General features: G+C 39.7%; 1 protein-coding gene across 13 annotated transcripts in view; it reads left to right on the top strand.

The window, feature by feature from the left end:
* SRGAP1 (SLIT-ROBO Rho GTPase activating protein 1) overlaps positions 1–27,111 on the top strand; it is a 291,940-nt gene that overhangs the window by 42,098 nt on the left and 222,731 nt on the right. For 6 of the 13 annotated variants that reach the window (XR_014081890.1, XR_014081894.1, XM_081588887.1 and 3 more), the window contains exon 1: positions 24,845–25,119. The exons of the other annotated variants lie outside the window; for them this stretch is intronic. The gene's annotated coding sequence lies outside the window, so the exon portion shown is untranslated. Of the gene's footprint in view, positions 1–24,844; positions 25,120–27,111 lie in introns of those variants that run through there. 13 annotated transcript variants of the gene reach the window in all.

Below are 27,111 nucleotides of genomic sequence, written 5' to 3'. Positions count from 1 at the left end.
TGCTACATTTAATTTTTATTGGCTTTGAAATTTTCAATGTATTTTAATATAGAACTTTTACTGTAGCTACACTGGATATTTTTAGTCCTTTGTGCACCAGGAAACAAAAGGCTTAATTTGTTTACTGAAGGAAATGTTTATTGAACACTTACAGTGTTCAAAGCACTCTTGCTTTTTAAGGTATGGCTTGTTTAGTTCAGTTCAGTCGCTCAGTCGTGTCAGACTCTGCGACCCCATGAATCGCAGCATGCCAGGCCTCCCTGTCCATCACCAACTCCTAGAGCCTACTCAAACTCATGTCCATTGAGTCGGTGATGCCATCCAGCCATTTCATCCTCTGTCTTCCCCTTCTCCTCCTGCCCCTAATCCTTCCCAGCATCAGGGTCTTTTCCAGTGAGTCAGTTCTTAGCAACAGGTGGCCAAAATATTGGAGTTTCAGCTTAACATCAGTCCTTCCAATGAACACCCGGGACTGATCTCCTTTAGGATAGACTGGTTGGATCTCTTAGCATAATATAAAAGTTAAAGTTTCAAACCAAGACTAGAGCCTTTCTCTGGCTCCTTCTGATCATATACTTATCTGATATGGAAGATATTGAGCTTCCATGAAAATCTATTTCATGGTACACACACACAGTAGTAAGTGTGGTTCAAAACATTTATGGAACTTTAAGCCCTCTGTTATCCAGTACAGTAATGTAAGAGAAATTCTGTTTTTCTCCTCTGTTCTACACTCCACTCACTATACTTCTGGTCACCAAATGTGTGGGGATTTTTCCTACACCAAGCGATTCTCAGATGCCAGCTAGGTGTCCTGCAATTTAACTCGATTCTGGCACTACCTGGAGATAACCTCAGATCCTGCAGGTGAAGAGCTCAGACTGCCCTGTCCCACTTCAGATGCCAGTTCCAAGTCACCTGGGCTCAGACCAGCCAGTGAGAAATTGGAGGTTCCATTGAACTTCCTCTTCGGTTTAACCATTTGCCACAATGACAGAATTCAGGAAACTGTTTGCCTACTAGATGACTGGTTCATTGTAAAAGGATACAACTTAGGAACAGCCAGATGGAGGAGATGCAGAGGGCAAGATAAGGGGAAGGGAGTGTGACATTTACAAGCCCATTCCAGGTGTATCACCCCTACCTTCAGCACCTTCCTGTGTTCCCCAACCTGGAAGCTCTCCAAATCCCAACCTTTTATGTTCTATGGAGGCTTTATTATCAAATACATAGGCATGATTGATTAAATTGTCAGTTCTTTTTCTTTTCCTTTGAGTTCATCCCATTATTTAACTTATAAACAGCATTTAATTTGTCCTTTAAAAGTTGCTTAACAATTGGCTTTTCTCAAGTACTTCTCTTACATCCAAATGAAGGAAAGAATTTAACCCTTGTTTTAAAACAAACATACAGAGAGGAAATGACCTTAACTCCTAATAACATTCCACTGTTAGATTATTGTATAAAATGTCCAAGCTGGTGGTTCTTCCAGATGCCAATGATTGATTCAACCTCCATTTCTCTCCTCCCCTAGAGGTGAGGAGGGGAGTGGGATTGCAACTTCCAACCCTTTTATCACAGGGTTCAGTTCAGTCCCTCAGTCATGTCTGACTCTTTGCGACCACATGGACTGCAGCACACCAGGCTTTCCTGTCAATCACCAACTCCAGGAGCTTCCTCACACTCATGTCCATCGAGTCAGTGATGCCATCCAACCATCTCATCTGTCGTCCCCTTCTCCTCCTGCCTTCAATCTTGCCCAGCATCAGGGTCTTTTCCAATCAATCACTTCTTCACATCAGGTGGCCAAAGTACTGGAGCTTCAGCATCAATCCTTCCAGTGAATATTCAGGACTGATCTTCTTGCAGTCCAAGGGACTCTCAAGAGTCTTCTCCAACTCCACAGTTCAAAAGCATCAATTCTTTGGTGCTCAGCTTTCTTTATGCTCCAACTCTCACATCCATACATAACTACTGGAAAAACCATCACAGCGTTGGCTCCCCTGCTACCAGTCCCCACCATGGGAGCATTCCAAGTAACCTCATTAACATAAACTTAGATGTGGATGAAGGGCTTATGAATAACAAAAGACATTCCTTTCATTTTATTGCTCTTATCACTTACAAAATTCCTAGAGTTTTAGGATCTCTGTGTCAGGAATCATGGACAAGGACCAAAATATATAATTTAAGTATACCAAATATATGTAAATAAACCAAAATATATTATTTTAAATCACAATATCACAAGTAGCAACTAGTCAGTATTTAAATTTAAACATATAGGAGTCTTGGAGGTCTCCTATTTACAGCTGGTCAGTCAGAAGCTGGGTGATAACCTGCATTTGCAATTGGTATCTGATGCGGGGCAGTCTTGTAGGACCAAGTCCTTACTTAACCTGTAGGATCTGATGCTATCTCTAGGTAGATAATTGACTATTAAAATTTAAATAAAAATTATTTAAAGATAAGTATATTTAAAAATTCAGTTTCTCAGTCACACAAGCACATTTGGATAGGAATTGGACAACACAGATATAGAATATTCCCATCATCATGGAAAGGTCTATTGGACAATGCTTTTCTATCCCTTTCCATGCCAGAATCATTTACTATTAATACAAATCTAGATCTGGAATCCAGAAAACTGAACTTGCACCCCATGTTCACCATTCACCCAGTTACACAAGCTGTACGGTCTCAGAAAGGCACTTTAATCTGAACAGAGCTCTGGTTTCATTTTGTGTAAAATGAGGTTACATATCCTACTTTGTCTGTGAATTGTTTCACGTTATACCTTATGTTATGCATTGTATTAAGAGTTCATGTAAAGTTAAAAGTTGTTAACTTGTTCACATGGTGGTTGTTCAGTCTCTAAATCATGTTTGACTCTTTGCCACCCTTTGGACTGCAGCATGCCAGGCCTCCCTGTCCTTCACCATCTCCTGGAGTTTGCTCAAACTCATGTCCATTGAGTCAGTGATGCCATCCAATCATCTTATGCTCTGTTGCCCTCTTATCCTGCCTTCAGTCTTTCCTAGCATTTCCAATGAGTCGGCTCCTCGCATCATGTGGCCAAAGTATTGGAGCTTCAGCTTCAGCATCAGTCCTTCCAATGAATATTCAGTGTCCCTAGGTTACTACTGACAATTACTTGCAGTTGAAAGTGTTGCCTCTTTGCTTGTTTCATGGGGAATTCAGGGTATGTGTGGTGTCTTAGATTCATCTGCTCTGTGGGTGAATTCTGACCCTGCTATAGCAGATGCCTGTATCCTTGATTCCTGGGTCTTTCACAGTGGACCCTAACCCTTTTGGCACTAGGGACCAGTTTTGTGGAAGACAGTTTTTTCCATGGACCAGAGGTGGGGGATGGTTTTGAGATGATTCAAAAGCATTACATTTATTGTGCAGTTTATTTCCAATCTAATGCCACTGCTGATATGGCGGAACTACCCGTCCGCAGCCTGGAGGTTGGGGAGCCCTGATCTATATCAGGGCATTGCCTTCTGCCAGACCTCTTCCTCTGGTCTACTCTTCACCAGACCGTTTTTAAAATAAGACTCAGTGTTGTGTAATGGTTAAGACCTAGAGCTCCGGAAACAGTTGTCCTACTCAGACAGCTCTGCCGCATACTCTGTGTGACCTTGTCAAGTTTAACCTTGTTTTCCCATCAGTAAATGGGGGCATGATAAAAGGACTCAGGCCACAGAGTTGCTGTGGGAGTTAAATGATACAGTACTAGGCTATTAACCCAGTGCCTGGAACTCAGTGCTCAATAATTTGTTCTTGTTAATAATAGGATGATGACACTTGATAATTTAGTATAGAAAATACATTGCAGGAGGTTCTAGTTAAATTATCTGGTGCGAGTACAAAGTCTAGATATAGGTCTTGAGCACTGGAGGAGAGAAGATGTGATATTAAAAGTTTTGAAGTGCACAAGAGAAGAGCTTTCTCACTTGACCTGTAGTTGATGAGCTGAAGGGATCAGGCTTCCGGAGCCTTCCTCATGTTCCCCTTTCTTCTTCACGGAGTCTCCAAGGCAGATAAGTGCCTGGGAGCAGTGGGCAGGTGATGCCCATAAGTACAGCAGGCTGTGAATTAGAAGAGGGAATGAAAAGGACTTTATCAAACTGAAGAATGTGTTGTCTCAAGGGTCTCAGTCCACGGCTAAGCCTCAGCCAGTATTGCCATGCAGGAATGGAATGTTGGTAAATCTAGATGTTTATATGAAATCTCCAAGTTTCCACCATTGGCGAAGTTTGTTTTTTTTTTTTTAACACAACTTTTTACATAGTAGATGGGATATGTCCTTGGATAGAAATTGGCCCAAGGACCACTAGTTTATGATCTTTTCAAAAAAACTTTCCTAATGTCTTCCCAAGAATGCTAAGTCTGATGAGTTGTTAAATTTGGAATCACACTTGAAAAGAAGATCTTGTAGTCAAACAACTTTGGTTAACCTTGGTTCTGGGACCAAAAATGTTTAGAAAATGCTTCATTCTGGATTTGATTCCCTAAACTCATTTGATCAGAGAACCCTGTTCCCCATGAACTGTATGACATGTTTACCCTACAGACTATTGGGGGAATAAAGGAAGAACACAGTATGGGTGGTGGTATTCTGGGGAATGGTGGTTAAGGGTGAACTGAACTGGTGAACCTCTCCTTAGACAATAGATGTAAATAGAATCTTAATTAACAATGAGAAATAAATCATTACCATGTTACTAATGGAATCCTTGAATTGGGTTAGATTTTCTGTTTTTAAATAAAAGATGTTGTCACCCTAAAGCCTATTACTAGAACATACATGCTATTTTGATGTGTTTTCTATAGGAATAAAATTGAGAAGATTGTTTTTGTTTGGGAATTAGGCTAATATGCTCCATAATGATTTGTGCAGTCAAATATAGGGAAGATAATAGGGTATGAACCAAGGCAACTGAAGGAATGCCTGGGAGAATCACATTTGGACACATAAACTGTTCTTTCAACTTTATTTTAATGACTTGGTTATTAGGAACAAAGGGATATTTTCATTCTCATCAAGGAAATTGGCATACTGTCTATGGATGGAGGTGAAAAAAGCTCATCTAAAAGGAATTCAGTGAGCTTTCTCCTTAGGCAGTATCTCTTGAACATGCTGTCAAGAATTCCATGGGTACCAACCTCATTTTACCTTCCCTGCTATTTCAAATGTGTCTTAAAATAGCATGATTTTCCATAGTCCTATTGAAATTGTGATGTTCTCCACTTAGTAAAGTGTTTCTGCATTAAATTTCATTTAATTCCATTTTCATGTGTCTTTATTCTGAGCCTCAAATTCAATTTGGGAGGGGCAGTTAACTAATACAAATCTTTCTGGGGATTTCATTTTGGTTAGCATTTGAATTGGGGGAGAGAAATTGGTTTTTTTACTTAGATATTTTTCAAAGGTATTTCTAGATATTAATACAGAAATCTGAGAAACAAGAGGGTGCATGGACTGCCCACTCACCTGAGGCTGAATACATTTCAGATACTGGGAAAAAGGAAGGTTTGGATGCATGGGGTTGAGAGAGGATGTCTCTCCCTCAGCACAGCTGCTTAACTCTGATAAGAAAGCAGAGCTCAGTTTATGCTGACCTTGTATCTAACCAAAGTTTACCCTGCAGACTATTGGGGGAATAAAGGAAGAACTTCCTGTAAAATGCAGCTAATGTTGGCCTTCCAAAGGTCGCAAAATGAAAAGCTGTGAGCATGACGCATCCTTGTAGGGGGGACTCCAACAGGATTTCCTGTGCTGGAAAGGAAGCTTGGTGGAAACCTTTTAATTCATTCAGAAATGCAGAGAGCAGCATGGCTATTAAGAGCTTGGTTTTGCAGTTACAGGAGCTGATCTAATATAATACACTCAGCCCAGTACATCCCATTTCTAATTTATAAGAAAATTATTTATACTGAACAGTCGTGATGTTATCTTGGATGGGAACTTTTTCCGTGAACATTTCGTGGATTCCTTTTTGATAATTCAAAACTGTAGTTCTGCTATATATAATGGACACTTCAATGGGTACTTAAGTCTGTTTTAATATGGGAAATTTCCTCTAATTAAAATTTAAATCATGTTGAGTTTTAAACCAGATGTGTTGCTAACACTTTTAAAAGAGGTACATTACATGAATATTATATAATTATAGAATTGAAGTAGACACCAAGAAACATCATTCAATCAGAGTCGCTTGAAAGAATAGTTTATATCAAAACTCAGAGCAATAGTTATGAGCTGGTAAATGTATATTGATACTATTTTAGTTAACTTTCTTGTAATCTTCATATTTACCATTGTTAAATATTATTTTTTAAGAGGAAAACATCTAGGTAAGCTTAAATACTAAGGAAGCCTCACCCACTTGACTCACTTGCTTCAGATTGGACCAGTTTAGAGGAAATTTTCTGTATATATTTCATTTCTTTCCTCATTGACCACACGTCAGTGGTAAAGTTTCACTATTGTTTTTACCAACTTATTTGTTTATTTGGTTGTGCTGGGATCTTTTAGTTGCATCATGTAGGATCTAGTTCCCTCAACAGGGATTGAACCCAGGCCCTCTGCATTGGGAGCAGAGTCTTAGCCACTGGACTACCAGGTAAGTCCCTGCCAACTTCTTTAGAACCAGCTGTGTATAATGTATGGGGCTTCCTTGGTGGCTCAGATGATAAAGAATCTGCTTGCAATGCAGGAGGCCCGGGTTTGATCCCTGCGTTGGGAAGATCCCCTGGAGAAGGGAATGGCAATCCACTCCAGTATTCTTGCCTGGAGAATTTCCATAGGAAGAATTTCCTAGAAGAGCTTGACAGGCTACAGTCTGTGAGGTTGCAGTCAGACATGACTGAGTGACCAACACTTAAGCTAAACTTCCTCAAAAATGAAGTTCATCTTTTCGAGAATATGACCAGGTTTGCTGCACAATAGGAAAAATCACAAGTCATATTTTTATTGTTGTGTGTACGTGATTTTTATTCATCTCTATTCAGTGTTATAGGTATCTAAATAATTGTTGCTATGAAGTGTCTCCTTATATAATACATTTAAACTGTATTTATTCCAATCTATTGGACTTTAGGAAGAACTCAAATGTGAGGCATTGAACTCAATGCAGGGGGGATGCTAGTGTTAAAGGATTTTCTAGAGTCTCAATAGAGTTCTTAACAGGGCTGGTTTATTTTGAGTATTGAGAGACAGGCTGGGGAAAAAAATGTGGTAAATGATAGTCTAAAGTGATTTACCAAAGGATTCTTGGTTACCTCCAATGGACTGTTCTCCTTGTTTGGTAAATAGGTAATGCTCATGGGAACAGCGGAGAAGGAAATGGCAACCCACTCCAGTACTCTTGCCTGGAAAATCCTATGGACAGGGGAGCCTGGTAGGCTGCAGTCCATGGGTTCGCTAAGAGTCGGACACGACTGAACATCTTCACTTTCACTTTTCACTTTCATGCACTGGAGAAGGAAATGGCAACCCACTCCAGTGTTCTTGCCTGGAGAATCCCAGGGATGGGGGAGCCTGGTGGGTTGCCGTCTGTGGGGTCGCACAGAGTCGGACACGACTGAAGTGACTTAGCAGCATGGGAACAGATTTCTGTCTGTGGTTTTGAACCTCCACTTGACCTTTTTAAAATAACTAAAAACCAAATTAAAAGGATGAGTAATTATTTAGAATTTTGCACCATTGAGCTTAAATAAAAAATCATGCATAGTAAACGAGGAGGCTTAAAGGTACCAGGAGTGCAAGGTAGAGGTGATAAACACATCTACATGATGGTGTTTATAGATGGTGAACTCTCAAGCAGATTCATGTACCTTTTTGTTAGAGACAGTCATGACCTGCTGGTTTAGGCTGTTGCTAAGAGTCTGTTGTTCAGTCACTTACTTGCCAGGCATTTTTAGAAAGCTTACTACATGCCAGTTACCTTCCTAGGTGCTAAGAATCCCAGAGGAACACAACGAAAGCCCTTGTCCTGGAGAAGTCTCATAGTTTTTCTTCAGAAGCATAATTCCTAACATGGTTTGTTCTTTCTTCTCCACACTAAGCAATGAGGAACCCTAGGGCAAATAATTCCAATAGTGGGTACACATTCTTAAAGAAAAAAATGAACCATTCATAGTTTAGGCTCTGTAAATTTATTCTCCCCCCTTCTCCACAATGTCCACTCTTCTGATGAGTTTTACCTGGCCTGGTCTCATCTCCCTGTCTTTCTGTCTTTACAACAGCTTGCCCCTTTTCCCCTCTGACTGTGTTGTACCTGTGCTTTAAAACTGAGCCAAATCTTCCTTTGTCAGTGTATGTGTACCAGGCTGTTTTTTTCCAGACTGGCCACAGTTGGCATCTCACAGTTTAGGACTTAATGCGTGTTGGTTTGCACAGTGGAGTTTTGGTCACACATCCTCAACTTCATTGTCTGGGTTTTGCTGGGAGCTGTTCCTAAACACATCTTGGATTTCTAGCTGCTTTAGGAGAAAGCTGGAATTGAGATTCTGAGGAGGGGCAAGAGAAAGCCTGAGATTAAAAATTAACTGTATTATCATGAAGGAATGTAATCCATATGCGGGATAACCAATTCTCAATTCGAATTTTAAATTAGAATTGTTTAAACCCTGTAACTTGCTTGAATTTATTTTCATAGCATCCTTATGCAGTAAGTTATGTAACATTGTTCTCCATAAACATTTAAATTGAGGATTGGTGGTTCACTAGATATAGTTTGCCAAGCTGCCTTGTTTGGCCTTCATGGTGTTTGAAAAAAGGAAATCTTACAAAAAGTCAGATTTCTAGTTTGTCTGAAATAACCTCTCCCACCCTAGTGAACTCTAGGGGAAACTAAATAAATGAGGTCATTTTCATAGTCATGGCAAAGGCAGATAACAACACAAAGAACAGCCATGTATTGGGTGTTTACTCTGAGCTAAGCACTGTTCCAAGGACAGTATGAACTCACAGTGTCTCTAGTAAGTTGATACTGTTATTACCTCCATTTTACAGATGAGGAAACTGAGGCGCAAAGAGGTTAAATAACCTTTTCCAGGATCCTACAGCTTGCCAAGAGCAGCCAAGAGACCAAAACCTACGCAGGCTGATTACAGATGTATGCTTTGCTGCCTCTTTCAAGGATTGAAGGCACCTGCTAAAAGGTCTGCCCTAAATCATTCCCTTAGTTTGGTTATAAGGTAACAAAGTTGGTTATTATGTGTGAAAGAGGAACAGCAATTTATTTTTCTATTTCTTTAGGTTTCTTGTTTAACTTGATTCTAAACTTGGAAACAAAATGGCAGCTGCATGAAGGGACCTGCAGGAATCTGATTGCTTAAAATTAGTTTGCATGTTAATTATTGTTTTTATTATTGATTACTATATTTGTCACATTTGCTCAAGTCCAAGGGTTATGGCAACCTCATTCTTCCTAAAACCAAACTGATCTTTCTCTGTGGATTCTGTCCCTACCCCTCGTTTGGTCACTCCATCACAACCTGTATTAGTTTAGTCTCAACATCCCAATTAGATGATAAACATTTTAAGGATAACATAGTCCTTTATTTCTTATATACACATAGTATGTGTATGTAACACAACCTTTAGGTCAGTACTTTTTACAGAGTAGGTTTTTAATAAGTACCGTGTATCTGAGGGTGTATAAAAGTATATGTATATAAAGGTATAAAATATGTATATGTGTAAACTTTTTATTCCAGAATTTTTGAAATGTGCTCAAAAGTTGAGAGGATTGTGATAAATCCCCCTGCACCCATATCCAGCTTCAACAACTCATAATGTTTTTTGTTTTTATTTTTTAAAAATATTTATTTATTTGGCTACGCCTGGTCTTCCATCTTCTGTTGTGGCATGTGGGATGTTTAGTTGCAGCATGCAAATTCTTACTTGTGGCATGTGGGATCTGGTTCTGACCAGGGATTGGACATGGGTGCCCTGCACTGGGAACGTGGAGTCTTTGCCCCTAGTCCCTTAATGTGTTTTTTTATGTAAATTGTGAAATACACATAATGAATGTTCTGCTGCTATATATATTTTATATATATAAATATACATATAAAAGAAATAACAAAGAAAAATTGAACCCCATGTTGTAATCACCTGACTTAAGAAATAAACATTATTATTACCCTTAAAGCCCCTGGAATGCATTCTTTTTTCCCCTCCCACTAGAGATAGCTCCTATACTGAATTTTGTGTTAATCATTTGTGACTGAAATTGCCTTGGTTATTTGTGCATCAACACCTGTGCTTCCTTCTCTTTTAGTAATACAACTTCCCATGTTTTAGCTGGGCATATGCCTTCTAAAGGCTATTTCCCATGTTCCCTTTCAGTTACATATATCATGTGACTAAGTTCTGACCACTGTGGTGTGAACAGAAATGATCTGTTCAACTTCTGTGTTGTGTCTCAGACTGTGCTTTTTCTCTCCCTACCATCCCTGCCCCACCCTTTTTATTGGTTGGAATGTAGGCTTGATGGCAGGAATTGAAGCAGCATCTTAGAGACCTTGAGACAGAATCCAGGTGTTGAGGACAGAAAGCAAAACGGTGAAAGAAGTAGGTTGTGTTCTTCCCAGCCCAGAGTAGACTGTGCCCCACACTTCCCTGTTCATTTGGCTTTGAATAGACCCTGGGGAATTTTCCTTATGTAATTTTAACAAGGATTTTACAAGCTAGTACAGCCACATATTCAAAATCCATGAGTAGTAAACTATAGGGTGAAAAATTTCTCTTTCACTCCTGCCACCCTCCCTCCAAAGCAAACAGTACCATTTACATCCAGGAAAATCTATGTAGTACTATGTATTTTAATTTTAATGATTTAAATACTGTGTATTTTAATTTTTATTTTAATGAGTCAATTATAAAATTTGGAAATAGCTACAGTTCCTAACTAAGCAAGAAGTGTCTGAGGACCCCTGCTTTGGACCATGGTTCTGGGTTTTACATTAAGTGACAATCGGATACTGTTAGTGTCTGACTTAAGGGATGTGAAAGAATTCTGAAATGTGCTATGTTCAATTAAAAAGCAAAATGTTATTTGACTTCCCTGGTAGTCCAGTGGTTAAGGATCTGCCTCGCAATGCAGGGGACATGGGTTTGATCCCTAGTCAGGGAATTAACATCTCACAGACTTCAGGACAACCAAGCAGGCGTCCCACAACTAGAGTCCACACACTGCAGTGAAAGATCCTTTATGCTGCAACTAAGACCTGAGGCCACCAAATTTAAAACACACACACACACACACACAACATTATGACTGTTGATCAGAGCCTGAGCACAGTAGCTGAATGTGTCCAGGTTAAGCTCTTTGATTTCCCCAAGAGTTGAGTCGAGGGATGTCTCTGGTGGTCCAGTGGCTAAGACTTCATGCTCCCAATGCAGGGGGCCTGGGTTCAATCCCTGGCTGGGAAACTAGATCCACATGCACAGCTAGGAGTTTGCATGCTGTAACTAAGATGTGGTGTTGGGAAGATCCCCTGGAGGAGGGCATGGCAATCCACTCCAGTGTTCTTGCCTGGAGAATCTCCATGAACAGAGAAGCCTGGCGGGCTACAGTCCGTGGGGTCACAGAGAGTTGGCCATGACTGAGTGACTAAGCACAACAGCCAAATATATAAGTAAATAGTTTTTAAAAAGGGTTGAGTCGATGATGAGAACTGAGCAAGCAGGAGTCCCAACACAGTAACAGTGGGTGGTTCAACTATCTTGGTAAGTGTTAGTCGTTCAGTTGTGTCCAACTCTTTGTGACCCCATGGACTGTAGCCCACTAGACTCCTCTGTCCATGGCAAGAATACTGGAGTGAGTAGCCATTTCCTTCTCCAGAGGATCTTCCTGACCCAGGGATCGAACCCGGGTCTCCTGCATTGCCCAGGCAGAGTCTTTACCGTCTGAGCCACCAGGGAAGCCATCTTGATAAAGCACCAACTTTAAAAAAAAAAAAAAAGGAACGTGCTTGCACCAAAATTCGTGTACTTGACATACTAGGGAGCCTAAAATCTAAACTCAAAACATCAATCCCCAGTCTGGCACAGAGAACTATGTTCAATATCTTGTAATAACCTTTAATGGAAAAGGATTTTAAAAGAATATATATAAAACTGAATCACTTGGCTATACACCTAAAACACTGTAAATAAACTATATTTCAATTAAACAAAAAAAAGGGACTCTCAAACCCCAGCTTCCATTTATACACATCTGTAAACTAGCAAGCTTAGTAAGTCTGCTTCCTAATTCATAGAACAAAGGAGTCATACATGGTAAAGCAGGGAAAGGGGACTTATTTATATATAAGCAGGCCTGCAGACAGAATCGAGAAATAACAGCAGACAGGATGACAAAACAGGAAGAACTTAAGCCACAGCAGCCTGAGGCCATTCAGTGGAGGGACAGACACGCCCACATACCTCCTTGAGTCCTTTTGCCTTGTTGGAGCTGGAAGCAGAGAAGCACAACACTTAGTGTTTATGGAGAGAAGCCTGAGTCATCAAATCAAGACAGGGTGTCCAGCACACTGGGTTTTAAAAGGTTAGATAATTGAATCAGACCCATGAAGGAACGATAACCTACTGCTTTGAAACTAAACAATAGACAACCAGGAGGACTGCCAGCTGCAACTATGGCAAAATTAATAACTCTCCACACAAACACACACAAAACCAAATAAAACAATAAGGAAAACAACAAACTGGAGAAACTAGTTTTACTGTTTATATCAGACAAAGAGGGTTAATATTATAACATAGGGAGTCCAAAGTTTTTATTAAAAGGGGGATGAGAGTTCATGCAGCTAGTAGGGTAAAGGAAAAGAAAAATTTGTGCAAAGGTTTAGAATTGTAGGTTACTTTTCAAAACATGTATTTTTATGTTCTTATTAAAATAATAAGAGCGTATGAGGATAACTGAAAACAGAAAAGGCATAGAGCTTTAAGGCATTCTAGAAAGATTGTCATCAAAATGAGTGAGTACAAAGAATTATTTGTTTTGCCTACTTGTGTACATGTAAAAAAGGGTAAGAATATTTAGGTTCTCCAGGAAACTTTGTCAAGAATATCTTATTCCCTTGGAGCAGATTTTCTTAATAATAACCTAGGGATCTGTGAGAGCATTCTCAAAAGTCCCTGAATTCTATGAAACTTTTAATTTAAATACTTTAAACATCTTCTTGTGATCCTAAAAAGACATATTTTGGATTATATGATGATCACCTCCTTTCAGATTCTTACCTCACACTTTTTTTTAGAAACTAGCTTTATTCAGGTATAATTTACATTCCATAAAGCTAACTTGCTGTAGGCGTGTGTTTCAGTGATTTTAGTAAATTTATAGTTACACAACCATCACTGCAGTGTAGGTTTAAAATGTTCCCATTACCCCAGAAAGTTATTCCCTCAGGTTTTGTCCTGTGAATTTCTATCTCTACTGCTACCCTGAGATAATCTAATGTGCTATCTTTGTCTCTGTAAATTTGCCTTTTTCTAGACACTTCATATAAATGGCATCAAGCAACACGTAGTATCTGTGTCTGGTTTCTTTCACTTAGCATGATGTTCTTGAGGCTCATCACTTTGTAGCAAATGTCAGTGGTTGATCCCTTTCCCTTGCTGAGTAGTATTCCATTGTCCGACTCTTTGTGACCCTACGGACTATATAGTCCGTGAAATTCTCCAGGCCAGAGTACTGGAGTGGGTAGCCGTTCCCTCCTCTGGGAGATCTTCCCAACCCAGGTCTCCCACATTGCAGGCGGATTCTTCACCAGCTGAGCCACAAGGAAAACCCTGTATGGAGTCCACTGATGGTTTATTCATTCACCCTACTATGGGCATTGGATTGTTTCCAGTTGCATTCACTTATGTTTGCAATTAAACTGATACCCATTAACCATCATGAAGCTAAAACTCACGATATAGGGTTTCAACATTTGAGAATTTTAGATATTTTTAGGACTCTGGTATTCAAAGGGTCCCTCCATTATTCAAATTTGAGAAACACTGTTTAGATATATCAGATCTATGAGCCGTATCCTAGTGATAGACTTCTTCCTTTTTTAAAGTGTTAGATTTACAATACTTATGTTTCTCTATATGGTTTGCTTAACTACATGGTGAACACTATGTCACTGACATATCCTTGATCTCTGCTTCCTGAAGTAGTAGTTGTGTAGGTGCTGAGTCATATTTGACTCCTTTGTGATCCCATGAACTGTAACCCACCAGGCTCCTCTTTCCATATGATTCTCCAGGCAAGAATACTGGAGTGGCTTGCCATTTCCTTCTCCAGGGTATCTTCCCAACCCAGGGATCAAACCCTCATCTCTTGCATTGGCAGGTGGATTATTTACCACTGAGCTGCCAGGGAAGTTCTTCCTGAAGTTTGAACTAAAATTTGTTAGAGTAGCTTATGAATAATATTAGGTGGATCCTTACGGGAATATTTGTTCTGTGTCAGGAATTCTTCAAGGGAAATTAGTTTATATCCTGTCCTTTGCCTCAGTAAAGCTCATGGTCCTTGTACTTATCCTCTGACCTTCCCTGAATATCCAAATAAACTGATCTCTTCCCATCAGAAACTGATTTGGGATAGCTTAAGAAAGGGGACATATATTGGAATTAATTCTAATAGTGGGAGACAGAACTGAAGGAGAGCTGAACAATCAGGATCCAAGGTAGCTCTTGGGACCAAAGTTATTAAGGATTCAAAGATGGTGTCTTTAGAGAGCTGACATTCAAATAATTCAAATCCAAAGGCCGTCAGTCCCTGTGTGACTCTTCTCAAAGTCAAATTCCCTGGAGGCTGGGCTGCCTGTTTATTCTTGAGGGGTGGAGCATAGGGCGACGCCACAAGAGATCCACCTTTAGGAAACATCAAGCTCCCACAAATACTTCTCTTTTTCTTGGGGCACTTAACCTTTTATCTTGTGTATTTTGGTAAGGTTCTCTACTTAAGCTAGTTTGATTATCCAACTACTTCCTGTCCCTTCCTTCCCCTTTTTACAGCTTTGTTTAGATGTATTCCTGATTCCGTAATATTCACACAGGTAAAGAGATTCAGTGGGTTTTAGTATATTATTGTGCAACCATCATCACAATCTAAGTTTAGAACATTTTTCCATACCCCAGAAAGAAACTCCTAACCATTAGCAGTCACGCTGATTCCTCTTCTCCTCCCTGTCACTCTGTCTCCACCCCAGCCACAGGAAAGCACTAATCCTTTTTCCATTCTTATGGATTAGTCTATACTGGAATTTCACATAAATAGAATTATACAATATGTGGCCTTTTGTGACTAGCTTCATTCACTCAGCATATATTTTCAAGGTTCTTCCATGTTGTAGCATGTATCAGTCCTTCATTTCTTTTTGTGCCTGAATAATATCCATTGTATACCAGTTTTGTTTATCACTCATCATCAGTGGATGGACATTTGAGTTCTTCTTCTTTCTTTATTTTCTCACTCTTATAAATGATACAGCTGTAAATGCTTGTGTACAAGATTTTGTATGGGTATCTATTTTCAGCTCACTTGTATATATATCTAGGAGTGGAATTGCTAAGTCATACAGTAACTCTTTATGTTTAGCATTTTAAGGAACTGGCAAATTGTTTTCCAAAGTGGCTGCTCCATTTTATGTTCCCAACAGCAGTATATGAGGGTGCTAATTTTCTTCACATCCTCAACAACACTTGTTATTATATGATTTTTGTATTTTAGCTGTCCAAGTGAGTATGAAGTGGTATCTCATTGTGATTTTGATCTGCATCTCTGATGGCTAATGATGTTGAGCATCTTATCATATGCTTAATACCTTTGTATATCTTCGTTGGAGAGATGTTCATTCAAATTCTTTGCCTATTTTCAAATTGAGCTATTTGTCTTTATTGTTGAGTTGTAAGAGTGCTTTTTATATTCTGGATACAAATCCTTATAAGATATGCATCTTACAAATATCTGCTCCCTTTCTGTGGTCTGTCTCCACTTTTTTCTTGGTACTCTATGAGACATAAAAGTTTTAAATTTTCATGAAGTCCAACTTACCTGTTTTTTTCATCTGTCACTTGTGGTTTTGGTGTCATATTTGGCATTGCCTTAACCCAGGATCATCAATATTTACTTGTATATTTTCTTCTAGGAGTTTTAGGGTTTTAACTCTTACATTTAGGCCTATAATCTACTTGATGTTAGTTTCTGCATAAGGTGTGAGGTAGAGGTCCAGATTCATCCTTTTACATGTGAATATCCAATTGCTCAGCACTATTTGTAAAAAAAAAAAAAAAAAAAAAAAAAAGACTTTTTTCCATTAACTTTAAAAAAAATTTTATTTATTTTTCATTTTTGGCTCCTCTGGGTCTTCATTGCTGCGTGTGGGCTTTCTCCAGTTGTAGTAAGCAGAAGAAACTTTCTAGTTGTGGTATATAGGCTTCTCACATCGGTGGTTTCTCTTGTTTTGGAGCATAAGCTCTAGGGTGTGTGGGCTTCAGTAGATGTGGCACACCAGCGCGTTTGCCTTGCAGCACGTGGGATCTTCCTGGACCAGGGATCCAACCAGAATCCCCTGCATTGTAAGGCAGATTCTTAACCACTGGACCACAGGGAAGCCCTCCCACTAGCGTTTTTTTTGTCATTGCTGTTGAAAATTAGTTAACTGTAAATGTATGGATTTACCTCTGGATTCTCAGGTCTGTTCCATTGATATATATGTATATACTTATGCCAGTGTGTGTGTGTGTGCACGCACGTACATGTATCTGCATACGCTCAGTCATGTCCGACTCTTTGCAACCCCATGGACTGTAGCCGGTTAGGCTCCTCTGTCCATGGTATTTCTCAGGCAAGAATACTGGAGTGGGTTGCCATTTCCTACTTTGGCAATCCTCCGTACCCACGGATCAAACCTCTGTCTATTGCATCTCCTGCGTTGGCAAGTGGATTCTTTTCTTTTTTTTCCCCAGTGGTCATCCCATTTTTTTTCTTAAATTAATTTATTCATTTTAATTGGAGGCTAATTATTTTACAATACTATAGTGGTTTTTGCCATACATTGACATGAATCAGCCACGGGTGTACATGTGTTCCCCATCCTGAACCCCCCTCCCACCTTCCTCCCCATCCCATCCCTCAGGGTCATCCCTGTGCACCAGCCCTGAGCACCCTGTCTCATGCATTGAACCTGGACTGGCAATCTGTTTCACATATGATAATATACGTGTTTCATTGCTATTCTCTCAAATCATCCCACCCTTTTCTTCTCCCACAGAGTCCAAAAGACTGTTCTTTACATCTGTGTCTCTTTTTCTATCTTGCATATAGGGTCATCGTTACCATCTTTCTAAATTCCATATATATGCGTTAATATACTGTATTGGTGTTTTTCTTTCTGACTTACTCCACTCTGTATAATAGGCTCCACTTTCATCCACCTCATTAGAACTGATTCAAATGCATTCTTGTTGATGGCTGAGTAATATTCCATTGTGTATATGTACCACAGCTTCCTTATCCATTCGTTTGCTGATAGACATCTAGGTTGCTTCCATGTCCTGGCTATTATAAACAGTGCTGCAGTGAACATTGGGGTACACATGTCTCTTTCAATTCTGGTTTCCTCGGTGTATATGCCCAGCAGTGGGATTGCTGGGTCGTATGGCAGTTCTATTTCCAGTTGTTTTAAGGAATCTCCACACTGTTCTCCATAGTGGCTGTACTAGTTTGCATTCCCACCAACAGTGTAAGAGGGTTCCCTTTTCTCCACACCCTCTCCAGCATTTATTGCTTGTAGACTTTTGGATAGCAGCCATTCTGACTGGCGTGAGATGGTACCTCATTGTGGTTTTGGTTTGCATTTCTCTGATAATGAGTGATGTTGAGCATCTGTGTTTGTTAGCGATCTGTATGTCTTCTCTGGAGAAATGTCTGTTTAGTTCTTTGGCCCACTTTTTGATTGGGTTGCTTGTTTTCCTGGAATTGAGCTGCAGGAGCTGCTTGTATATTTTTGAGATTAATTCCTTGTCAGTTGCTTTGTTTACTATTATTTTCTCCCATTCTGAAGGCTGTCTTTTCACCTTGCTTATAGTTTCCTTTGTTGTGCAAAAGCTTTTAAGTTTAATTAGGTACCATTTGTTTTTTTTTGCTTTTATTTCCATTACTCTGGGAAGTGGGTCATAGAGGATCCTGCTGTGATTTATGTCCGAGAGTGTTTTGCCTATGTTTTCCTCTAGGAGTTTTATAGTTTCTGGTCTTACGTTTAGATCTTTGCTCCGTTTTGAGTTTATTTTTGTGTATGGTGTTAGAAAGTGTTCTAGTTTCATTCTTTTGCAAGTGGTTGACCAGTTTTCCCAGCACCACGGCAAGTGGATTCTTTACCTTGTAGTTTTGTGGTAAGTTTTGAAGCATGAGTCCTCCATCTTTGTTCAAGTTTTCTTGTTGTTGTTATACTGGTTGTTTCCATTTTTATATGAATTGTAGGATTGTCAGTTTTTGCCAAAAAGCAAACTAGCTGAGACTTTAATAGGGGATGCATTGATTTATAGGTAAACTTGGAGATTTTTGCTTTCTTAATAGTATTAAGTCTTTGGATCTATGAACGTGAGATATTATCCCATGTATATCTTCAATAACTCAAAAATATTTTATAGTTTTTAGTGTACAAGTGTTGTACTTGTTTTGCTAAAGCTTTCCCTAAATATTTTATTTTTTTTCCTTCATCACATCGTAAATGGGATTGTTACTTTTCTGTTGAGATTGTTCAATAGTAGTATATAAAAATAAAATTGATTCTAGTCCATTGATCTTTATCCTGTCATATTGCTGAACTTGCTCTACTTCTCCTCGTAACTCCATAGCTTTACAGGAGCAATGATGCTAATCCAAAAGCATTTATAAATCCAATGAAATTAATTGAACAGCTATGAAATTTATGAGGGTATACACTGATTTGAGCCTTGTCCTCTAGGGTCTTATCACTGCAGACATGGTCCTTCGTTTGCAACCCACTTCATTTCCTGCCACATCACTTGCTCTATCCCCTGACCTTCATCTTGTCTTTTTACTTTATGCTCCAACAGGTGGCTCAGTGGTAAAATATCCACCTGCCCATGCAAGACACTCAAGAGACGTGGGTCCTGTCCCTGGGTTGGGAAGATCTGGAGGAGGAGATGGCAACCCATTCCAGCATTCTTGCCTGGAAAATCCCATGGACAGAGGACCCTTAGGGCTGTAGTCCATGGAGTTGCAAAGAGTTCGACACGACTGAGCACACATGTGCCAACAGACGTACTCTGTACTCTAACATCTCTTTTCAATTGTGTATTTTCCCCTTTTCCTGTAACAAATTCTTTCTATATCCTTCTTTCAAATCTCAGATATTTTTGACTTTCTGTGATTTCCCTAGGCAAATATAGACACTCCTATGTTGCTACCATCTTTTGTACTTGGTATTCTTCCCATTTACTGTTTGCTTAGAATCTCTTGTAAGGGTGTGTGTGAGAGGTATCCAGAGAAACGGAACCAACTGTATGTAGTTCATTTATCTGTGGTCCAAAATCTGTAAAGCAGGCTGACAGGCTGGAGACACAGGCAGGAATTGATGCTGCAATGTTGAGGTAGAATTCCTCCTTCTCTCTGAGAGACTTTAGTTTTTGCACTTGAGACCTTTCAAGTGATTGAGTCTGAACCACATTAAAGCCAACTGAATATACTGATGTTAACTGGTTGTATTGATGTTGCTCAAAAGACCTTCTGAGCAACACCTGGATTAGTGTCTGATTAAATTACTAGTTGTCATTAGCCTACCCAAGTTGACACATAAAATTAATCATCAGAGTATAAAATGTCTATAGGAAAGGGTTTGTGTCTTCTGTTTATCTTTTACTTAGAGAGTCAAGTGCAATGCTAATAATCAGTAGATGCTTTAAAAATGCTGGATTGGATGATTGAATGACATGAACAGTGTTAAGTCCAAAATCCAATTTGAAGAATGGCGAGTTGTAATCTTGGTAAGATTATTGCTGCTTAATGGGTGTCTTGTATTGTCAGATATGAGCGGGAAGTTGTCTTCAATCTCTGGCGGCCCAGTTATTTATACTAAGTATGTCTGTGCCTTCTGTTTTGAGTTCTTTGCCATCTCATCATCGACAGTATATAAACTGCTGTTTTATTTTCTTTATTTGGCTATCCTTCTGACTCTGCTTGATTAAATAAGTTCAGCATTCAGGAGGAACACAGTGAAGCACAATTCCTTTCCTATCCACTGCTGCCGCATTTTTAACTTGCAAGCACTGGGATGCTGCTGCCTATGTTTTTCTCTTTAGAGATACAAGAATACTGGGTATTCTGAAACATATTGAAATGATGGTTTGTTGTCATTAAGAAAAAAAAAAAAAGACCCATAGAACCTGACAGCAGTGTTTTAGTAATAGCCATAAGTAATTTTTCAGGCACAAATACTGGAGTGGGTTGCCATTTCCTTCTCCAGGAGATCTTTCTGACCTCGGGATCGGACTGGGTCTCTTGAGTCTCTTGTTTTAGGCAGGTGGATTCTTTGCTACTGCGCCCTGGCAAGCCCCCAGTGGCTATAGGACATGGAGGCAAAGCAGAATTATGAGGTTAAAACATAGTGAAAGCAAATGTAGGGTAGAGAGGCAGTGGGTTATAGATTCCATAATAATATTTTCTCTTGAGCTTTTATAAAAAGTCTCTCTGCAAGTGATGTTAAAGCTAAAATAACATTTTACTTTTAAGAGACAATGTTTACACTAAGTTCCTGTAGGTCAGTCTTTTGGCAGGTGGAAGTAGTAAAGAGGTCAGTCCATCCTGGTCTTAAAGGGCCTCCTCCAACGTGAAAGAGGCCCATTTGTCCTGAGCTACAGGGTGAAGATGTGGAAGTGTTTGGAGCACAGAGGAGAAAGGAATGGGTCTCAAAAACAATCCACTTGGCAATCAATTTGAAATGTAACGGGAAAAAAGTTTAATAACTTTATCTAAGAAACTGAAAGCCTACTGAATGACTTTGCACAAGTGCCCTTAGCATCCTTCAGGAGGTCCCCAGAACACTTAGGCCTCTAGATTCTTTTGTATTTCTGCTGATGTGCACGCAACATCTAAGACAGCCTTGGTTCTATCTCTGGAATTTGTGCTGATACAGGGGGTGGGGACCTCTGTGCCCCTCCATGTACTGGTGATGTTTTGTCTAGATGGCTGTGCCCTAGGCTGATCTCCCTGACAAGACTCCACTTGATTTGGCTGCTACTAACTCTACAGCTTCTAAATTAAGATAAACTCTTACATTCCTGACCCAAAATTACTACATCCCCTTGCTAAGCCTCTGTGTGACGAGGCACCACAGTGCTGATTCCGTAGTCTCCAGTTGTTGTCAGACTCTCTGTGAACTCTGGACAGCCATCTCAGACGTTAAAATATTTAAGCATTGCCCTCATTGCTTTACATTGCTAAGAGGTGCTAAATGTCTTAAATAAAGCCTGCCTAAACCGTCTGGTCTCATTCCGGTTTCCTCTCACAGAGGAAGTGTCTTTCAATAACCCCAAACTACTGGCTTCTAATTTTAGGGATAACTAAGGTAGGATCAGGACAGAAAATAAGCTCTTCTCTATTGATTTTTCCTTAGTCATTTTACCCCAGAGGCCTATAATTAGCTCTATTTTCTCCACCTGTAATACATGTTTAGGTGTACCGTGATGTTGGGGAAATAGTGGGTGATGTACAGGGTTAGAATTTAGGGAACCTACTTCATCCTACTTTTGGAAGCTGGTATGACTGTCACTGCTGGAGTTGGAAGAAGAGGGATATTATCTACCCATCCATTTCCATTTATTTGTAATAATGTTAATAACTCAGTGACACTCACTGATCACCCACAGATTGTCAGGCACTCTCGTGGGTGCTTTACTCGGCTGAGCTCATCCAGTCCTCACAGTACGATAACCCTGAGGAGTAGGACTGTCATGTTCCTCTTTCACAGTTGAAACTGCAAGGAGAGATGGTGAAACAAAAACAAAATGAAACAAAAAACCAGTAGGAGGAATATAAACTCTACCTCTCACCTCTGAGAGTGCTCTAGGTCTGGCATGCTGGGAATTTTTCTCTAGTAGTCTCCAATTTTAGACACTCTGACAAGGGTTCATTAGCTGCATACTAGCTCTAAAGAAAGAGGTCATATAAATACAGGGTGATCTTAAATAAAGCCCACTCAGAGGGATTAACTTCACTTGTGACTGTCTCTGGAGTTATTGTTTTGTGGCCGTGTTTTAAATACTTAGGAAGAGAATCAACTGCTTTCTTTTTTCAGTCTTCTGTACGAAATTATACCAAATGTGGGGAAGGGCAATCATAAAGCTGATCTTCAGTTTATAAGATCCTTCTTGACTGGGCTCTCCTTTCTCTCGTTACTCAATTATATAGACATTCTTGCTTTTCCTTTCTCTCTGTGTTTCTCTTTCTACCTGGAATGCCATTTTTTCCTCCCCTCACTGCATTTTACTGGCAAATCCTACTCCATTTTTCTAAGACCCAATTGAAGGGTCACATCTTCTATAAAATTTTTTGTTAGATTAACTGTATCCTCTCCCCATAAACTGATCACCATCACTTCTTTCTATGTGACAGCAACTTATATACTCTTCAGTTCAGTTCAGTTGCTCAGTCATGTCTGACTCTTTGTGACCGTGACCCCATGGACTGCAGCACGCCAGGCTTCCCTGTCCATCACCAACTCCCGGAATTTGCTCAGACTCCTGTCCATATGTACTCTTAGGACCTGTAATATTTCTTTGCAGTGCTTGTCCATGCACTGAAATGTGTTACTACTCCTTCATGGAACAAGCACAAAAATTAAAAGTTAGCATTTAGAATTTTTATTTTATTTTTCTAGTTTTTTGTTTGTTTGTTTTTACAGATGTGTCAGTCTGTGACAGATTCAAGTAAAAAGAAAAAATGGTCTTTCATCATGGAAGTTTGAGAATTAGTAGTCATTTTTTTTCCTTACCTGTCCCCTGTACTAGAAGGTTCACTTTTATATAAACAGCATTTTGTGTCAAGAGTAATGTATTTGGCACCTGAAGCAATGAAAGTGCAGTTCTCATAAAATGATTTTTCATATAAGACACTTGTTTCTTTTTAAAGACTGAATTATGCTGTTTTCTGCCCATCATTGTACTTATATCACATTGCAATTATCTGTTTATGGTTCTTTGTTTTCCACCAAATCTTTAAAGATAATTAAGACCAGGTCTTAATCACTTCTGTGCCCCCAGTGCCAGCCATAGTGTTTAGTGAGTAAATGTTCAAAAAGCATTCCTGATTGAATGATCTAATAAGTTCTAGCTATTTGTTTTCAGTGACCTCACTTGATTCATAAACTCACAGGCTCTGCAGATTCCTCATGATTTAATCTGTATCTTAAGAAAATTGTCTAAAACAGATTCAGAGGAATTAATTTCTAGTGTTTAACCATGTGTAAAATCTGCTTCTCTAATATTGTTAAAAATAAAAATTACTAGCCTAAATTTAAATAGCACTATTTTTTTCTTGCATGAAATGAGATTTACATTTAAAACTTGTGCTAATAAAAGGCCTCTGTGTCACACTGCCATAGATTCACATGATTGTAATCCTGCTGCTCAGACATCTCCTCCTTTGAATTTTTGTCCATGTCCTTGAGTTGCAAAGTAAAATTCTCCAGGTTTCAAGGGACTTCCCTGGTGATCCAGTGGTTAACATTTCACCTTGCAATGCAGAGGGTATAGGTTCAATCCCTGGCCAGGGAGCTAAGAGCCCACATGCCCAGTGGCTAAAAAAACAAAACATAAAACAGAAACAATATTGTAACAAATTCAATAAAGACTTTGAAAATTGTCCACATCAAAAAAAAAAAAAATTCTATAGGTTTCTGCTGAGAAACCATTCCCTTTGATCCATTTACATGTGTGTATGCACGCACACGTGAATTTCTTTGTAGATGTGTTCCCTTCTCTGCAGGTTTACCTAATTAGGATTTTAGAAAGCCCCTGAAGTGTCTATTGTATAACTTACATTGGAAGTCTAGATTTCAGCAAGGCTTGGAGAATGCTGAGATTGTTTTTAGATATTATATAGTATTTTAGCTTTCTCCAGTTATCAGGATACTTAGTGCAATACTTAGGTTTTGTTCAGTTTACTCGGCATTCCAAGTTCTTTTCCCTCTTATATATATGTAAGAAGCAGCCATCATGAAATCCTTTAGGTATTTGAAATATGAATAATGTGTGTATAACCAAATCAAAGTATATTTACATTAACTTTAGTTGAAGGGGGAAATAGAAAAATTGCATCCACTCTAAAATGAATCTTGAGATATTCCAAGCCAAGAGCTTGTTAAGTAAGTAACATGAGAAGAATCGGCAGGTTGGATGTTTTTACTAACGGTGTTCAGTTTCTTCCAGTGCAGATCAGTATTTCTGAGAAAAGAGGAGGTAGGGACTGCCATATGATTAATTTATTTTCAGGGAATCAAGAAACATAAAAGTATAAATGGCATTCCTAATGGACTGCCAAATATTATTATCCAAATCAAAGACATTTCCAGAGGAACTGAAAGAAGGGGGGTATTCTGTTTGTGTGGAATATTGTACGATAAAAAAAAAAAATGATGAGCAGATTGCAATCATGAAGAAATAAACTATGTGTGAAGGAAAAACAGCTAATAAAGAGGCAATGAGAGAGAGAATAAAAGCAGCCATCCACATTTTGAAGATTTTTTGCCGGGGACACTGAGTGATCATAGCAACCATCTCCAAGGAGACCTGTGGAAATGTGAAAAACGCTGAGGTCACACAAGCGAGCAGAGAAATTCCATATTGATGAACAACTTCTTGATGTATCTTTTTCTCTTCACTTCCCATGCCTCCAGCCTTTTAAACAGCATTTATCAGAAGGATAAAGGAAAACCAAATGTGATTTGCCCTGCAGAGAAAAAGTAACTCTCAGAACAGAAACTCGGCTCAAAATGTTCGGAGCAGCTTTTCATTAAGCTTCAAAAGCTTTTCAGAAACTTGGATATTAATGAAGTGAGAAGTCCCGAGGATTAAATGCAAGTCTTGGTCATAGGTGGTCGCGATGGTTATTGTTTCATTGAATAAAATGCAAGTTTCAATTCTAGGGCTGGCAACAAAGCTCCCAGAAAGGGGTCTCTTCCAAGTCCTTCGTTACTAGTCAGGCAGCTCCCCACATGTGCAGGGACTCCTCCGTTTTCTAATCCTTCCATCCCACTGGTCCTGCTAGGGCATTGTTTAGATGTATGTGCTGTTCACTGGAAGCAATGGTTTCCTTAGTTCATTCAGTCAGTAAACATTTACCACTTGTCTGCAGCAGCCCAACTGGCTCACTGATAGACACTGGGAAAGCAGATGTCACCCATGGTCTCAAGATACTAGGAATTTAAAGGGAAGATCAAAATAAAATAAAAACAACACCAGTAATTGCAGTTATAGGAAACATGTTTTGAGTATTATTAGCAGAGAGGGATGAGAGGAAGTTGACAGGGAGATGTTTGAGTCGGGAAGAAATTTCAAGAGCAGGTTTTGATTGTGTCGAAAGCCAAGAAGGAGGGTAAGGTACCCAGGATGATGTAAAGGTCATGGGATGTGACATGGGTCTGGGAATTGTGTGCAGGTCCGTACACTTGATGAGAAGTAAGACGTGGGATGGGGCAAAGATTAAGTATGCTCTCTTTCCCCCTGCTTCTCATTTATTGCTATTTGGTTAATTCTGCAGAAATAGCATTTGATGTTGGGGGGGGCACCCCCATTGATCAAAACCAGGAGACCAGGCCATTAGGAGCTGCTGTCTCTTACTACTGGGGACCATTTGGGATCTCTGCTCTGGGTTCACTTTCTGGTCTCACTTAATGGAATTTAGCCAGATTACAAGCTTTATACCCATGCTATGGAGTAGTTATGTAGAAATATATGTAAAACCCTTCAGATAAACGAACAAATTTATGCAGAACTCTTTGGGTAAATACTGTCTGATCCAGAGTAAGTGCTGGATAAAACGTCGTTATTTTTATGAGTCATTTCTTAATTTTTTAAATTTATTTATTTGCCTCAGTCTTCAGTTTTGGCATGCAAGATCTTCATTGCATCATGCAGGATCTTTCGTTGCAGCATATGGGCTCTCTAGTTGTGGCTCACGAGCTCCGAGCACACAGGCTCGATAGTTGCAGCACGGGGGTTAGTTGCTCCACGGCATGTGGGGTCTTAGCTCCCCACCCAGAGATGGAACCCATATCCCCTGCATTGCAAGGTGAATTCTTAACCACTGGACCGCCAGGGAAGTCCCTGTGAGTCATTATGATTTATATGCAGCTCTCCCAGTCCACTGGATCCCCTGGAGTGTGCTCTAGGTCTCTAGCCTGAACTGGGCTGGAGCAAATCTCCCAGAAGGACACTCTCCACAAGGGTTTGGTTCTTCTAAGGAGAAGGATGCCCTTGGTCCTCAGCTCAAATCCAGATGGAAATTGTGGGTCTCTTCACTGAAAGGTTCACGTGTGTGCCGGAGAGCTGTGAACCAATAGCCCTGTAGAATTTGGACTTTTGGAGGGAGCAGTGTTGAGATAATTCTTGCATGGATTTCACAGCAATGGAAGCCCTGGGTTCTTTCAGTTCAGTTCAGTCGTTCAGTCATGTCCGACTCTTTGTGACCCCATGGACTGCAGTATGCCAGGCCTCTCCGTCCATCACCAAGTCCTGGAGTTTACTCAAACTAATGTCCATTGAGTCAGTGATGCCATCCAACCATCTCATCCTCTGTCATCCCCTTCTCCTCCTGCCCTCAATCTTTCCCAGCATCAGGGTCTTTTCAAATGAGTCAGCTCTTCACATGAGGTGGCCAAAGCATTGGAGTTTCCACTTCAACATCAGTCCTTCCAATGAACACCCAGAACTGATCTCCTTTAGGATGGACTGATTGGATCTCCTTGCAGTCCAAGGGACTCTCAAGAGTCTTCTCCAACACCACAGTTCAAAAGCATCAGTTCTTCGGCACTCAGCTTTCTTTATAGTCCAACTCTCACACCCATACA

Source organism: Giraffa tippelskirchi, chromosome 4 (assembly GCF_054371585.1).
Source record: "Giraffa tippelskirchi isolate mGirTip1 chromosome 4, T2T-mGirTip1v1.2.pri, whole genome shotgun sequence".
Classification (NCBI taxonomy): domain Eukaryota; kingdom Metazoa; phylum Chordata; class Mammalia; order Artiodactyla; family Giraffidae; genus Giraffa; species Giraffa tippelskirchi.
This window is presented reverse-complemented; position numbering and strand designations above follow the sequence as displayed.